Here is a 15,447-nt window from a genome sequence, read left to right on the forward strand (position 1 = left end):
TTGGTCTGGAAAGAAAGGCATAGCACACAGCTTGCTATCAGTCCCGTGTTCCGAAAAATGCGCCTTCCCTGACCCTCCCACATTGATGTCAGTGAAACAGCCCCAGTGATCCACCAGCACCTGCAACACCACAGAGAAGTAGCCCTTTTGGTTGAGGTATTCCATCGCAAGATGGTCTGGGGCCAAAATTGGGATATGCATTCCATCTATTGCCCCACTGCAGTTAGGGAATCCCATTGCCTCAAAGCCATCTAGTATTTCCTGCACATTACCGAAAGTCACAGTCCTTCGTAGCAGGAGGCAATTAATGGCTCTGCGCACTTGCATCATCGCAGCCCCCAGGCTGGATTTTCCAACTCAAAACTGATTCGCGTCTGACTGGTAGCAGTCTAGAATTGCCAGCTTCCACACAGCGATTGCCACTCGCTTTTCCACAGTGAGGGCAGCTCTCATTTTGGTGTCCTTGCACCACCGTGCTGGTGCAAGCTCTGCACACAGTTCCAGGAAGGTGGATTTGTGCATCCAAAAGTTCTGCAGCTACTGCTCATCATCACAGACCTGCATCACAATGCGATCCCACCACTCAGTGCTTATTTTCTGAGCCCAGTACAGATGGTACAGCTGTACTCCGTGCAGCTACTCTTTGAATGCCAGCAGCAATCTTGAATTATTTCTTTCCATGACACACAGCAGGGCAGGCACCACCAATTCACTTTCTGATTCGCAGCTCATGAAATACTGCAAGACTAGCCGCATTGTGTTCATAACGCTCATCACCAGACTGGTGAACAGTTCAGGATCCATGTTTTCAGGCAGAGATGGCGGGCACACAGTTAACAAGAGCTGTTGAAAAATAGTGTGAAATATAGCCGGAAACCTATGGAATGATGGGATGGAAAGAATTGCATCATGGGATGGCGAGCACTTCCTCATGATGCACCGTGATCTGTTCCCAGGGCTCCCAGAGGCAGAGGGTGACGAGGTGCACAATGGAATAGCAACCCATGATGCAACGCTCTCTCTGTCAGTGCAAGAGCACCAACTGTGGACACACTCTGCCAACACAAGGAGTGTTGTGTGGACGTGCACAACCGATGTAATTAAAGCAGCTTATGATCATCAACATAACTTAAGTCAACTTAGCTCTGTAGTGTAGACATGGCCTTAGGCTTGACTGACAAGCACTAATTTAAGATGGAGCTCATCTGGGCAGGAGTAAACAGACATGTATAAAGCCAGAAAGGGAAAGCAGAATGGGCTGTAATGTGGAAGTCTGCAATCAGTCTCTGGGCCTAGTGAGGAGAGAAGGAGGAAACCCAAGAGGAGAACAGAAGGCATGGGATCCTGATGCTGAGGGAAGGGGTTTATTGAGTAATAGAGAAGAAAGCCAGCAAATGGCAGAGAAGGAAGAAGGCCAGGGAAATGTGAGCAAGGGTGAGAGGTGCAGACCTTGACTGCTGAATGTACGGACTCTGGGATGGAACCCAAAGTAGCTGGAGGGTGCAGGTTCCCCAACCAACCACTGGGAAATGGCACAGTCTTGAACAGGAGACTGCCTGGACATCAGGTCTGTTGAGATTTTGTTACCCCAGAAGGGGAAGACCATATATTGACTTGGCTGGAGGGACAAGCCACAAAGAGAAAGTACTGCAACTTCTAGAGACCAAGAGGGGCTGTGGCATGAGTGACTGAAGGAAGGGATCATCAGACCAAGCAGTAGTAATCCCATGTAACCCATCTGCTAGGTGGAGTTGACAGCACAAAGGGCTGGGTTCAATATTTAGGGGTTCCTTTTAACAATACAAAACAGAACAGGCTTTAGCGCCACCCAGTAATCTGGGAAAACGTATCACCACTCCTGTGCACCTCCAAGAGGCAATACTCCCCCTCTTGCAAGCACAGAGTCTGTGTATAACAAATGAGAAATGTTAATAAAAGGGAAAGAGAATCAAGCATTAGTTTGGGAAAACACCACAACCACATTCAAAAGCACACAACCATAAGCAAACACCCGACCGCACAATGTGTTGGGCAGTGCCCTTTTCCTGAGTTTCCCACCATTTGATGGGAAAGTCTGACAGACTAATCTCCCTTTAACACAACACTCCCCTCTCCCTCCATTGCACCCCACGCACAGTTGGCTGTCCGAGGTCAGAGGTGTGTTTGCAAGGGTTCACCTCCCACCCCAGAAGGGTCATTGAGCAATGTCTCTGTGGTCACTGCGCACCTCAGCAACTGGCTGTTTACTGCTACTGCTCCTGTTTTTCTGTGCTGCCAGTGGTTGCTTGCTGTCACTGCTTTTCTGTGCTCCTGCCATTGGACGCTTACTGCCACTTCTGCGATGCTATATTCTGAGGTTCCTCACTTAACCCAGGTCCGTAGTGATTTCAACTCTTAGTGATTTCACTGGGTAGCAAAGAACCTCATTGCCAGTACAGCCTCTGCAGTGTCTTTTCCTTTCACCATTGTCCCAACACCATGGTTAAGGCTTATCTCCTTGTTTTGCTTATCACTGAAGAGAAAAAAATACTCTCAATTGAGTCTAATTAGCTCTGTCATTAAACGCTGGAGAGGAGAAGATCAAATGGTACCTAAGACTCTTTAGGCAGTCCACATCACCAGGTAGGAACACCTGTTCTCACTTCCCCCTTTCACTGGTATTTGACATCCCTACTCCCTGCTTGCCAAATAGGATTCAGTTTAGGGTGACCCCCCTCAATCAGGGCAGGCTAAGTGTAGTTCTGCTGCTCTTTCCTCACACAATAAGGATAACAACATTTCATTACCCCACACTCAATATTAAAGTGATTTGTAACACAACATAAGCCAAACATGATAATTTTGGCAAATAGTCCATCATGCTGCTCTATGTAAACACGGTCTGTTCCTGAAGTCTTTTCCCCCCAGCTCATCTCTAGATGTCAGGGGAGAGCTCATTCAGACCCTTCTTATACCCAGATTCAGTCACAGGGAGGTACCCCAGCGATGAGCAAACCCTGTGACACTCCGCCTTAACTGCTGCTGTTCAATCCCACCCATCACCTTGGGGTTTCTTTTGATGGGACATTCACGAACTGCGTTCCTCTCTTGATACCATCCAACACTGCCCCCCAAATTTTGGTGGCCACCTCACCCATTTCACTCACAACTGGAAAGCAATAACAACAGACAAGTGGGTGGCAGAGATCATTCACTCCAGCTGCACGATCAAGTTTGTCTCTGTGACGCTGCACTCCATAATGCTTTATAAAAATATGCATATGAGTGTAAATATGACATAACTGGAATATGTTTTATGCTAGATATGACATGTAACATATCTTTACAAAGATTATGATCTACTGAATATATTCATCCTATTTGTATGCATGTATCATTTTTATATCTGACTTATGAGCATTGGCTCTATGCTTGTATTTAAAGTGTTTGCTGTAGGGTACACATAAGAAAGGTTTGACCAACTTGTTGTGAAGGAATTACTCAAGTATTTGGGAGTACTTAACTAACAATGGACTTTGGGAGATGCCAATCCACATCTGAGCTTTCCTGGGAACATTCAAACTAACATGTAAACAATGGCGTTGGCCTTCAAAAAGCTGAATCATTCATGGATACGTGACTTGCCCAGGTGGCTACAAACTCCATCTTGTTGCTGTGATTTTGCATATCAGGTCACAGTCCCAAGGCGGTTTCTGTGATCCAACCCATCACAGTCTCATTTCCCCATAACAAACCCCCTTTCTGGTACCTCTTCAGGGACCACTCATGAGGAAATCCTTCATCAGGAGATGGACTTTCTTCCTTAGCAAGTACTATTTCACCAAGGGAAAGGATTTTACTCCCCATATTTCTTAGTTCCCAAGAAAAACAGATGATGGAGGCCAATTCTCAGTCTACACCAACTGAATGTCGGTATTCAAAATTCAAAATTCTGCATGATCACATTGGCATCAATTATCCCCTCTCTGGAGCAGGGCACATGGTTTGCGCCTCTCAATATGAAAGATGCTTACTTTCATATAGACACTCACATGTCCTGCACAACGTTTCTCAGGTTCCTGCTAGAACAGGAGCACTACCAATTCATGAACCAGATGAACAAGTTTGAACCAATTTACCTACTACTGAAGTTAGACTTACTAGCCTGTAATTGCCAGGATCACCTCTTGAACCTTTTTTAAAAAATCTGCATCACATTAGTTTCCCAGATTTAGTGACTCAAGAGAATGGTGAGATCAGACATACCAACCCACACCCTCTTCATTTCAGAGCTTGGGATTGGGATGGGCATCAGACTTAGAGTGTTCTTGTTCAGAGGCCTTCCAGTCTATTTTCCCTGAGCCAGGACCCAGAGTAGAGGACAGACCCGCGTCGCCCTACCAGCCACTGGTGGAGTGGCACCACTGAGGCAGTGAGCAGGAAGACTGTCTGAGCCCATTTATTAAGAGGGATTTTGATACCCTGGAAGGGGGGGGGGATCATATATGGTAGGGTTGCCAGGTGTCCAGTTTTTGACCGGAACACCTGGTCAAAAAGGGACTCTGGCAGCTCCAGTCAGCACAGCCTGGTGAAAATGAGCAAGTGATTGAGGGTGGAGGAGAGCGAGTGATGGAGGGAGGGAGGATTGAGTGAGTGTGGGGCAGGGCCTCGGAGAAAGAGCATGGCAGGGGGCAGGGCAAGGGCATTTGGTTTTCTGCAATTAGAAAGTTGGCAGCCCTAATCGTGACCCATCTAGAGAGTCAAATCATGAATAGGAGGCTGCAGTTCTTGGAGTAAGAGGGGTCTTCAGGGCGAGAGGACGATGAGAGAGATGCCGCTGGGGGGGGCACAATGCCTGGCCTGGCCTAATCCCCAGGACGGCCAGCAGGAGGTACCACCACCAATGAGTGGATCCCATGATACCCAGTGCAGTGCTTTCTGCAGGTTTGCAAATACAGGAGAATTGTGTGTCCTCTATTTGCAACATTCATGAGGATAGCGCAGAACTCTATAGGGTGCATGCTTCTGTCAGAGATGGCAGACACTGAAAAGTGCTACTCAGGTTTGTGGGATATATATTTTTTTTAAATGATGGGATATGGATAGCATTATGGGATGGAGAAAATTGCATTCTGAGAACTTGGCTTCCTAGTTCCCAAAGATCCCCGAGGGAGTCATTTCTATCCCACAACACATTACAAAAATTTCCCAATAGTCATTGTGCCAGATGGTGGCACGTGGCATACTGGGATGCAAACCCATCTACCCACCGCACTTTATATCGACACAATCACTTCTAGGGAATACTCGCAGTGCTGAGGCAAGCAGCCAAATATGCACGTGTCCAAGCAATATTCAAGCTTCAGCAGCTGTACACCAACATAACTTGTGTCAATCGCAGTTTGTAGTGTAGCCATGACCTAACATTGGTTGTCTCATCTGCATATGCCTGTGAGTATCTCTGCCAGAATCGAACTCTTCATAAGAGGCTTTTCCTGTGAGTGGCTGTGAGGATGTGTTACTTTAATCAGAATCAACTAAACACAGCAGGAAAAATACAAAGAATTAACAGCAGAAGATCATTAAAGTCCTGGATACATCTGTTATTAGGCATTGCATTCTATTTTATTCCCACCAAAGAGAGAAAAACAAAATAAAATTGGGAGGACTATGAATAAGTAGAGAGACAGGAAAGGACAAGAAAACAGGGTAATGGAACTGAAACATATTCAAGTAGAGAGAGTAAAAAACTAAGTGGAAAAAAAGTTTAAAACAGCTATACATTTGTAAGGCTATAGATCTGAAAATCAGTCTGATCTGGTTCTCTTGGGCTAGTGAAAACAGCAGCAAAAAGGGTGAAATCGGTTAAATCAAGTAGTGAAGTAGTGCAAATAGTGAAGTGAGAAAATTCAGTGTTTTAGTTCCCACAGCAACCAGAACTATTAAGATCCATTAGTAAATTACCTTCCAAGTCTTTCAAGAGGCATCACATGCTTTTTAATTACTGTGACGTACTTCCCTGGGGTGCAACCTGGAAGTGGGGTACTGCTGAGCCCTCTGTACTACCAACCTGGGCTCCCTCTCACATTGTGATTCTGTGACAAGCTGCAGACCCCTCCAGATCCTGCACTCACACAAACATTCACAGACAGAGACATACCCAGCTATGTTACATGAATGCTTTCACTAGCTACCCATGAACCAACAATACAGAGGCTCCAGCCAACTTCCCCTAGGTCTCCAGCCTAAGACCCCAGACCTGTACCGTCTTGCTCTGGTCAAAAGCCTGACCAGTGCAAGTTATTAACCAGTCCACCCCCTCTCAATATGGAAAGGACAGTGCACCGGCCCCTGTTCCTGAGATTTCCCTTTGTAGTTCAAACAACACACTGTCTTAGGTAAAAAAATATAAGATTTATTAACTACAGAAAGATAGATTTTAAGTGATTATAAGTAATAGTGTACAGATCAAAGTTGGCTGCCTAAGAAATACAACAAAATTACAATCCAAGTTCTATACACTAGACAGGATTTGAATCAAGCAGTGTCTCACCCTGATGGTACAAACAGTCCACCAATCTTCCATACACAGAGTAGAAATCCTTTCATCCTGGGACCACCTCCCTCGTCTAGCCTTTGTTCCTGAGGTGTTTCCAGGTGTTGAGTTGTGGAGGGATTTCTGTTTGAATAAGCACTCTTTCTTTTTCTGTTTCTTTTTGTTTGTTTGTTTTGTCACCAAATTGTCCTTCATCTTTATCATTCCTTTTTTTGACAGTGTTCATGTAAAACTGTCCCTGTGAAAGGCCCTATCTGAAGCATTGGCATTTTAGTGGAAACTTTCCATCATCTTTCACAGATATAATAGGTGATAAATATTTATCTCAGCACATCAGCCTTTCAGAATTTCAGCCAAAAATATATTTTATAAAGCCTTTCTGTTCAGCAAAGCCAGTGCTGAGATGCTTCGCTCAAAGCATGCAATTGGAATCCTCACTTCACTAATCATTTCTTCAAAGAAATTTTGAGTTTTTCCATTTTTCTAATAACAATGACAGGTCTTGTAAACCATGTAAAATTCCATAAACAAAAATTACTCGTTGAAAGGAATTAAGAATGGTGAAGCATATCAGGTCTGTATCATGAATGAATTGGAGAACTAGGAGTGGAGAGTGCTTCTGGTGTTGCAAAATGTGACAGATCTTGTCCAATTTGCCATAGAGGCCTTTATCACTGATGTCAGTTCCTCCAGTGATTCCCCATGTATCAGCATCCGGTGAAGGTCCATACAATCGTTCAAGAGTATCCTGTCTGCTGGCAGCTTACTACGGTCATACAAAAAAACCCAGGTCTTTTTGTGGTGCTTCATTTGTCCAAACCTTTCTTCTATGGTCACTCGAGCAGTGTCAATGAGTGAGCTGAAAAAGTCCGTATTGAATTTTTCTTCCAAGCTTCCCATCACCTCATCTCTACACTTGTAAACAAACTGTCTCTTCTTCTGATGAATACGAGTTTTCTTGAAGATTGGTTCAGCTCCTAAGTTTTCCACCATTTCTTTGGCAGCAGTGATGGCATCTTCAAATCCGTTATCTCTGTAGGCCACAATGAAATCAAGGCAACTTCTCATCAAAGTAGTAGCGGTCACGATGTCCATCGACTGAGTTTGTAATGCCTTGCTTACAACATTTACTTGGAATAGGATATTGTGCCAAACAACAATTAAGACCAGAAATCTGAAGTCAGTGATCTGGTTTGCCAGGCTTTTAGCCTCATCTCAGATTCCAGCCTCAGCTTTACTTGACTGCGCTAGTGTGATGTTCTGTACCTCGGGGAAACACCCAGCACCCCCATGTTCATCCTCATAATATGATTGTGTGGTATCTAATGCAAAGTTTGTCATGTCAGGTATCTGCAGAAGGCTCATGATGCACTGAGCATTGTTGTTATAGTAATCATTGTTATAGTAATGTTATAAGTTGTAATTTCATATATATAGTTATGAGGCTGAGAATGTGTCCTCATGACTTAAAGCAAGCCCAGGCAAAAACTCTCCAAGAGCAGAGGGGCAGTTCACACCCCATCAGGGCATGTTTGGGACAAACCCAGCCCAGCCTCACAAGAACAAAGGACACTGGCCTAGGAAACAACAAAGGATCTGTTGGACTATTGAGTGAGTCACCCTCTTCCTTTGGTCAGTTTGGGACTGCGATGAGGTAATGCTCACCTGACTCTGAAGGTGGGGGGGGGCAAAGCCAAGAGGAAAGAAAGACCATGATAAAAGGGAGAGACATTTGCCATGCTCTTCCTCTCTCTTCCACCTACATCTACAGACACCACCACTGCCAAGCGACTGAAGCGCTGATCAAAGGGGAGAGCCTCACTGAAGGGCAACCAGCCAGCCTATGGTGAGCAGCATCTAAGTTTGTAAGGGCACTGAAAATGTTAAGATCAACTTAGAATGCGTTTTGCTTTTATTTCATTTGACCAAATCCGACTTCTTGTGCTTTGACTTATAATCACTTAAAATCTATCGGTTTCAGAGTAACAGCCGTGTTAGTCTGTATTCGCAAAAAGAAAAAAGAAAAGGAGGACTTGTGGCACCTTAGAGACTAACCAATTTATTTGAGCATGAGCTTTCGTGAGCTACAGCTCACTTCATCGGATGCATACTGTGGAAATTGCAGAAGACATTATATACACAGACACCATGAAACAATACCTCCTCCCACCCCACTCTCCTGCTGGTAATAGCTTATCTAAAGTGATCATCAAGTTGGGCCATTTCCAGCACAAATCCAGGTTTTCTCACCCTCCGCCCCCCCACAGGCAAACTCACTCTCTTGCTGGTAATAGCCCATCCAAAGTGACCACTCTCTTCACAATGTGTATGATAATCACGGTGGGCCATTTCCTGCAGAAATCCAGGTTCTCTCACCCCCTCACCCCCCTCCAAAAACCACACACACAAACTCACTCTCCTGCTGGTAATAGCCTATCCAAAGTGACCACTCTCCTTACAACCTGCATGAAAATCAAGGTGGGCCATTTCCAGCACAAATACAGGTTTTCTCACTCCTCCACCTCCATACACACACAAACTCACTCTCCTGCTGGTAATAGCTCATCCAAAGTGACCACTCTCCCTACAATGTGCATGATAATCAAGGTGGGCCATTTCCAGCACAAATCCAGGTTTTCTCACCCCCCCCCCCCAAACACACACATAAACTCACTCTCCTGCTGGCAATAGCTCATCCAAACTGACCACTCTCCCCACAATGTGCATGACAATCAAGGTGGGCCACTTCCAGCATAAATCTGGAATTGTGGTTCCGCAGTTTCTTTGAGAGCGTGTGGCATCTATCTACTACCCAAGATCCATAAACCTGGAAATCCTGGGCGCCCCATCATCTCAGGCATTGGCACCCTGACAGCAGGATTGTCTGGCTATGTAGACTCCCTCCTCAGGCCCTACGCTACCAGCACTCCCAGCTACCTTCGAGATACCACTGACTTCCTGAGGAAACTACAATCCATCGGTGATCTTCCTGATAACACCATCCTGGCCACAATGGATGTAGAAGCCCTCTACACCAACATTCCACACAAAGATGGACTACAAGCCGTCAAGAACACTATCCCCGATAATGTCACGGCTAACCTGGTGGCTGAACTTTGTGACTTCGTCCTTACCCATAACTATTTTACATTTGGGGAAAATGTGTACCTTCAGATCAGCGGCACTGCTATGGGTACCCGCATGGCCCCACAGTATGCCAACATTTTTATGGCTGACTTAGAACAACGCTTCCTCAGCTCTTGTCCCCTAACGCCCCTACTCTACTTGCGCTATATTGATGACATCTCCATCATCTGGACCCATGGAAAAGAAGCCCTTGAGGAATTCCACCATGATTTCAACAATTTCCATCCCACCATCAACCTCAGCCTGGTCCAGTCCACACAAGAGATCCACTTCCAGGACACTACAGTGCTAATAAACAATGGTCACATAAACACCACCCTATACCGGAAACCTACTGACCGCTATTCCTACCTACATGCCTCCAACTTTCACCCTGACCACACCACACGATCCATCGTCTACAGCCAAGCTCTGCGATACAACCGCATTTGCTCCAACCCCTCAGACAGAGACAAACACCTACAAGATCTCTATCAAACATTCTTACAACTACAATACCCACCTGCGGAAGTGAAGAAACAGATTGATAGAGCCAGAAGAGTTCCCAGAAGTCACCTACTACAGGACAGGCCTAACAAAGAAAATAACAGAACGCCACTAGCCGTCACCTTCAGCCCCCAACTAAAACCCCTCCAACGCATTATTAAGGATCTACAACCTATCCTGAAGGATGACCCAACACTCTCACAAATCTTGGGAGACAGGCCAGTCCTTGCCTACAGACAACCCCCCAACCTGAAGCGAATACTCACCAACAACCACATACCACACAACAGAACCACTAACCCAGGAACCTATCCTTCAACAAAGCCGTTGCCAACTGTGCCCACATATCTATTCAGGGGACACCATCACAGGGCCTAATAACATCAGCCACACTATCAGAGGCTCGTTCACCTGCACATCCACCAATGTGATATATGCCATCATGTGCCAGCAATGCCCCTCTGCCATGTACATTGGTCAAACTGGACAGTCTCTACGTAAAAGAATAAATGGACACAAATCAGATGTCAAGAACTATAACATTCATAAACCAGTCAGAGAACACTTCAATCTCTCTGGTCACGCAATCAGAGACATGAAGGTCGCTATCTTACAACAAAAAAACTTCAAATCCAGAGTCCAGCGAGAAACTGCTGAATTGGAATTCATTTGCAAATTGGATACTATTAATTTAGGCTTAAATAGAGACTGGGAGTGGCTAAGTCATTATGCAAGGTAGCCTATTTCCCCTTGTTTTTTCCTACCCCCCCCCCAGACGTTCTGGTTAAACTTGGATTTATGCTGGAAGTGGCCCACCTTGATTGTCATGCACATTGTGGGGAGAGTGGTCAGTTTGGATGAGCTATTGCCAGCAGGAGAGTGAGTTTGTGTGTGTGTTTGGGGGGGGAGGGGTGAGAAAACCTGGATTTGTGCTGGAAATGGCCCACCTTGATTATCATGCACATTGTAGGGAGAGTGGTCACTTTGGATGAGCTATTACCAGCAGGAGAGTGAGTTTGTGTGTGTATGGAGGTGGGGGAGTGAGAAAACCTGTATTTGTGCTGGAAATGGCCCACCTTGATTTTCATGCAGGTTGTAAGGAGAGTGGTCACTTTGGATAGGCTATTACCAGCAGGAGAGTGAGTTTGTGTGTGTGGTTTTTGGAGGGGGGTGAGGGGGTGAGAGAACCTGGATTTCTGCAGGAAATGGCCCACCTTGATTATCATACACATTGTGAAGAGAGTGGTCACTTTGGATGGGCTATTACCAGCAAGAGAGTGAGTTTGCCTGTGGGGGGGCGGAGGGTGAGAAAACCTGGATTTGTGCTGGAAATGGCCCAACTTGATGATCACTTTAGATAAGCTATTACCAGCAGGAGAGTGGGGTGGGAGGAGGTATTGTTTCATGGTGTCTGTGTATATAATGTCTTCTGCAATTTCCACAGTATGCATCCGATGAAGTGAGCTGTAGCTCACGAAAGCTCATGCTCAAATAAATTGGTTAGTCTCTAAGGTGCCACAAGTCCTCCTTTTCTTTTTTCTTTTTTAAAATCTATCTTTCATAGTTAATACATTTATTTGTTTATTCTACCTGAAGCAGTGCGTTTGGTTTGAAGTGTGTCAGAGACTCCCCTTGGGATAACAAACCTGGTACATATCAATTTCTTTGTTAAATTGGCAAACTCATATAAGCTTGCAGCATCCAGTGGGCATAACTGGACACTGCAAGACAGAGGTTCCTAGGGTTATGTCTGGGACTGGAGATATTGGCTAGTGTCATTCAGTTACAAGTAGCTGGGAGCAGCTTACATGCCAGAGGCTGTGCATGAAAGCCCAGGAGAGGGGGTTCTTACAGCAGAGCAGGGTAAGGCTGGCTCCCAGAGTCAAGGATTCGAGTGACCGAGCAGATCACCAGTCCAGATAACACCAGAGAGGAATGTCACAGCCAATTCTCTCAGGATATCATAAACCTCAGTAACTTGGTACCTCACTGGCCTCATGCTGTCAGTGCGGCTCTCCCAGCTTAGCAGAGTCACGGTTAGATTTGTAACCTTGTCCATGAGGATCTTCCACCTGATATTTGATGCTGAAAACAAGATGTACATCCTTTGCAGTACTCCGAAGAGAGATACTGAATCTAAAGAAGATGACGCTGCATCTGACACAACCAGGTTGAGGAAACGGCAGCCACAAGGCATGAAGAAAGCTCTTGGATTCAGCGCAAGGATCGTTGCCTGGACGCCACTGTTTCTTCCCTTCGTGTTCATGCTATTGTCATAGCCTTGGCCGCGGCAGTCCTGAAGCTTTATTTTATTCTCATTCGAAACATTCATAAACAGTTCTGTTAGGCCTTTTCCAATAGAGTCATCCACAGACTGGAAATAGATAAAGTGTTCCTTTACTTGGATACAGCCATCCTCGTCATGAACAAAACTTACTGTAAATGACATATTTTCACTGTGACTAATGTCAGGGATGTAGTCTATTACTACTTCATCGATATGTTATCAAGCACCTTCCTTGCCATAAGGTTAATCAGTTCATTTTGAATTGTTTTGCTGCAGTAATTGTAATAGCTACTTTATGAACTACTCAGCGTAGGTGCTTAGTCATGACATCATCATATTTCCCAAGGAGCTCTACCAAATTGAGGAAATTACCATTATGTTCAGTGAACAACTTATCCGACAAGCACCGGAAAGCCAAATTATTCTTTGCAAGGAAGAGGGTAATTCAGATCAGACGCTCGAGCACATTCCTCCAGTGCTGGGTTTCTACATTAATAATGCACTGGTTTTCTGCATCTAGGCATTTATTCAGCTTGAGCCTGGATTTGACCTCCATCCATTTGGAGTATGCCATAAAATGCCTGGATGACTTTTCATGTTGCTTCAGAACATCAGCAGTTAGGCTAGTAATTGTACCTGGAAAGTGCAAGCAATGATTTGGCATTCTTGTCAAATATTTTGCAACAAAAACAGAACACTTTGTCAGTTGATTTTGAGTAAACTAGCCAACACCAATTCAGTTTCTCACCATTCCTGAGCCCTCTTTTGCAGTGTGACTTTGAGAAGTGTCACTTCTGCTCATTTACTGGAAATGTCATATCCTCAATTTTGCCTGGCCCGTTCAAAATTGTACGATCAATATCAGCAGACTTTAGGATCATCGGCCATAAAGCAGGATCTGACATATCGATTTCTGGGGTGCAGTTTTTCTCACTGATGTTTCTGTCATCATGCAAAGCTGATTCTTCTTTATCATTTATCTCCTTTTCATGTAAACCAGATTTTTATTTGTCATTGCTCTCCTTTCCATGTGAGCCACATTCTTCTTTATCATCACTCTCCTTTACGCCATCAGGAAAACTTGACAATTCTCTATCACTTTCCTCACATTTGCATTCCTTATATTCAGGTAAATCTGCTAATTCCTTAGTAATAAGACTTCCATCATTTACACTTCACTCCTCAATTTCTTCTGCACTGGGACAATCGCTACCGCCTAAAGCCTGGTCTGTGTTGTTCTGTTTCAGATATTTCCCCATCAGTTTTTCCCCTTGGTGCAAACTAGATTGCAGTTGAGCTTTTCACTTCCTACACTGAGCTCCTGAAGGCTTCCTCAGAAACATCTTTTATTTTCTCTGGGGAAAACAGACAGTATTAGGGAGAACAAAAGTCTATGTTCCTCAGTCTAGAAAGTCATCAGACATTATGTGTTAAGCATGGCAAAAGAAGTAACAGTATTTCATTTATATTGTTGCATAGATAGGGGTTTGATAGATATCTCTGGTGTCTCATTAAATATGCCCTTTATTAGTGACCACTTAGATGTCTTCAAGTCTTAAAAGACAAGTACACTTTCACAATTACACAATAAAACACGGTTCACAATATAGCAGCTGGGCACTTACTTCACTTCACTTCACTTCACTTCACTTTGTCCTTATATCTTACTGTCTGACTGGCAATACCCAGCCCCTTATAAACCCATGAGGGCATGGCTGACAACTTTCTAGGAAGCATGAGGAAAATGTAGTTCTCAGAAAGTCTGGAAGGTTCCACAAGATTCTACAAAGGTCCAGAACATTCTAGGAAGTTAGTGACAAATGAATACACATATGGAATACCTGAAACATTTTGCTTCAAACATTTTATTTTCCCTTTTGTCGCTAACAATAAAAACAGCACCCAAGCCCGGCACCCCCCAAGCCTGACACCCCAGGCTGGGTCACCAGCCCCTAAATCTGGCCCCAATGATAGGGGTGCTCAGTTTGAGATTGATCACCGTATGGATCTTGAGGCACAGAGGCTGAGTCATAAAGAGCAGCAGATTCAGCAGACACAGGCTGTTATCTCTTTCTCAATATCAAGCTACATATGCATTCAGTGCAAAAAGGACTGCCACTCGTGCATTGGCCTTTTTAGCCACACTCATACTCACAGGACATAACACATATCATCAGTGTCATCTTTGGTCACAAAGGACAACAACGTACATATACCTTACTCAGGCAAACTCCTGTGAAAGCTGTTAGTTCTGCCTGAGTGAGGACTGTAGAGTAGGCTCTAATCATGCAAACATACTGCTGCAGCGTTTAGGTGAGCTGTCATAAATATAAAGGGAAGGTTAAACACCTGTAAATCCCTCCTGACTAGAGGAAAAACCCTTTCACCTGTAAAGGGTTAAGAAGCTAGGATAACCTCGCTGGCACCTGACCAAAATGACCAATGAGGAGACAAGATACTTTCAAAGCTGGAGGGGAGGGGGGGGAGAAACAAAGGTTCTCTCTGTCTGTGTGATGCTTTTGCCAGGAACAGAAAAGGAATGGGGTCTTAGAACTTAGTAAGTAATCTAGCTAGATATGCGTTAGATTCTGTTTTGTTTAAATGGCTGATAAAATAAGTTGTGCTGAATGGAATGTATATTCCTGTTTTTGTGTCTTTTTGTAACTTAAGGTTTTGCCTAGAGGGATTCTCTATGTTTTGAATCTAATTACCCTGAAAGGTATTTACCATCCTGATTTTACAGAGGTGATTCTTTTACTTTTTCTTCAATTAAAATTCTTCTTTTAAGAACCTGATTGCTTTTTCATTGCTCTTAAGATCCAAGGGTTTGGGTCTGTGTTCACCTATGCAAATTAGTGAGGATTTTTATTAAGCCTTCCCCAGGAAAGGGGGTGTAGGGTTTGGGAGGATTTTGGGGGGAAAGACGTTTCCAAGCGGGCTTTCCCTGTTATATATTTGTTAGCCACTTGGTGGTGGCAGCAATAAAGTCCAA

Source organism: Natator depressus, chromosome 1 (genome assembly GCF_965152275.1).
Source record: "Natator depressus isolate rNatDep1 chromosome 1, rNatDep2.hap1, whole genome shotgun sequence".
Classification (NCBI taxonomy): domain Eukaryota; kingdom Metazoa; phylum Chordata; order Testudines; family Cheloniidae; genus Natator; species Natator depressus.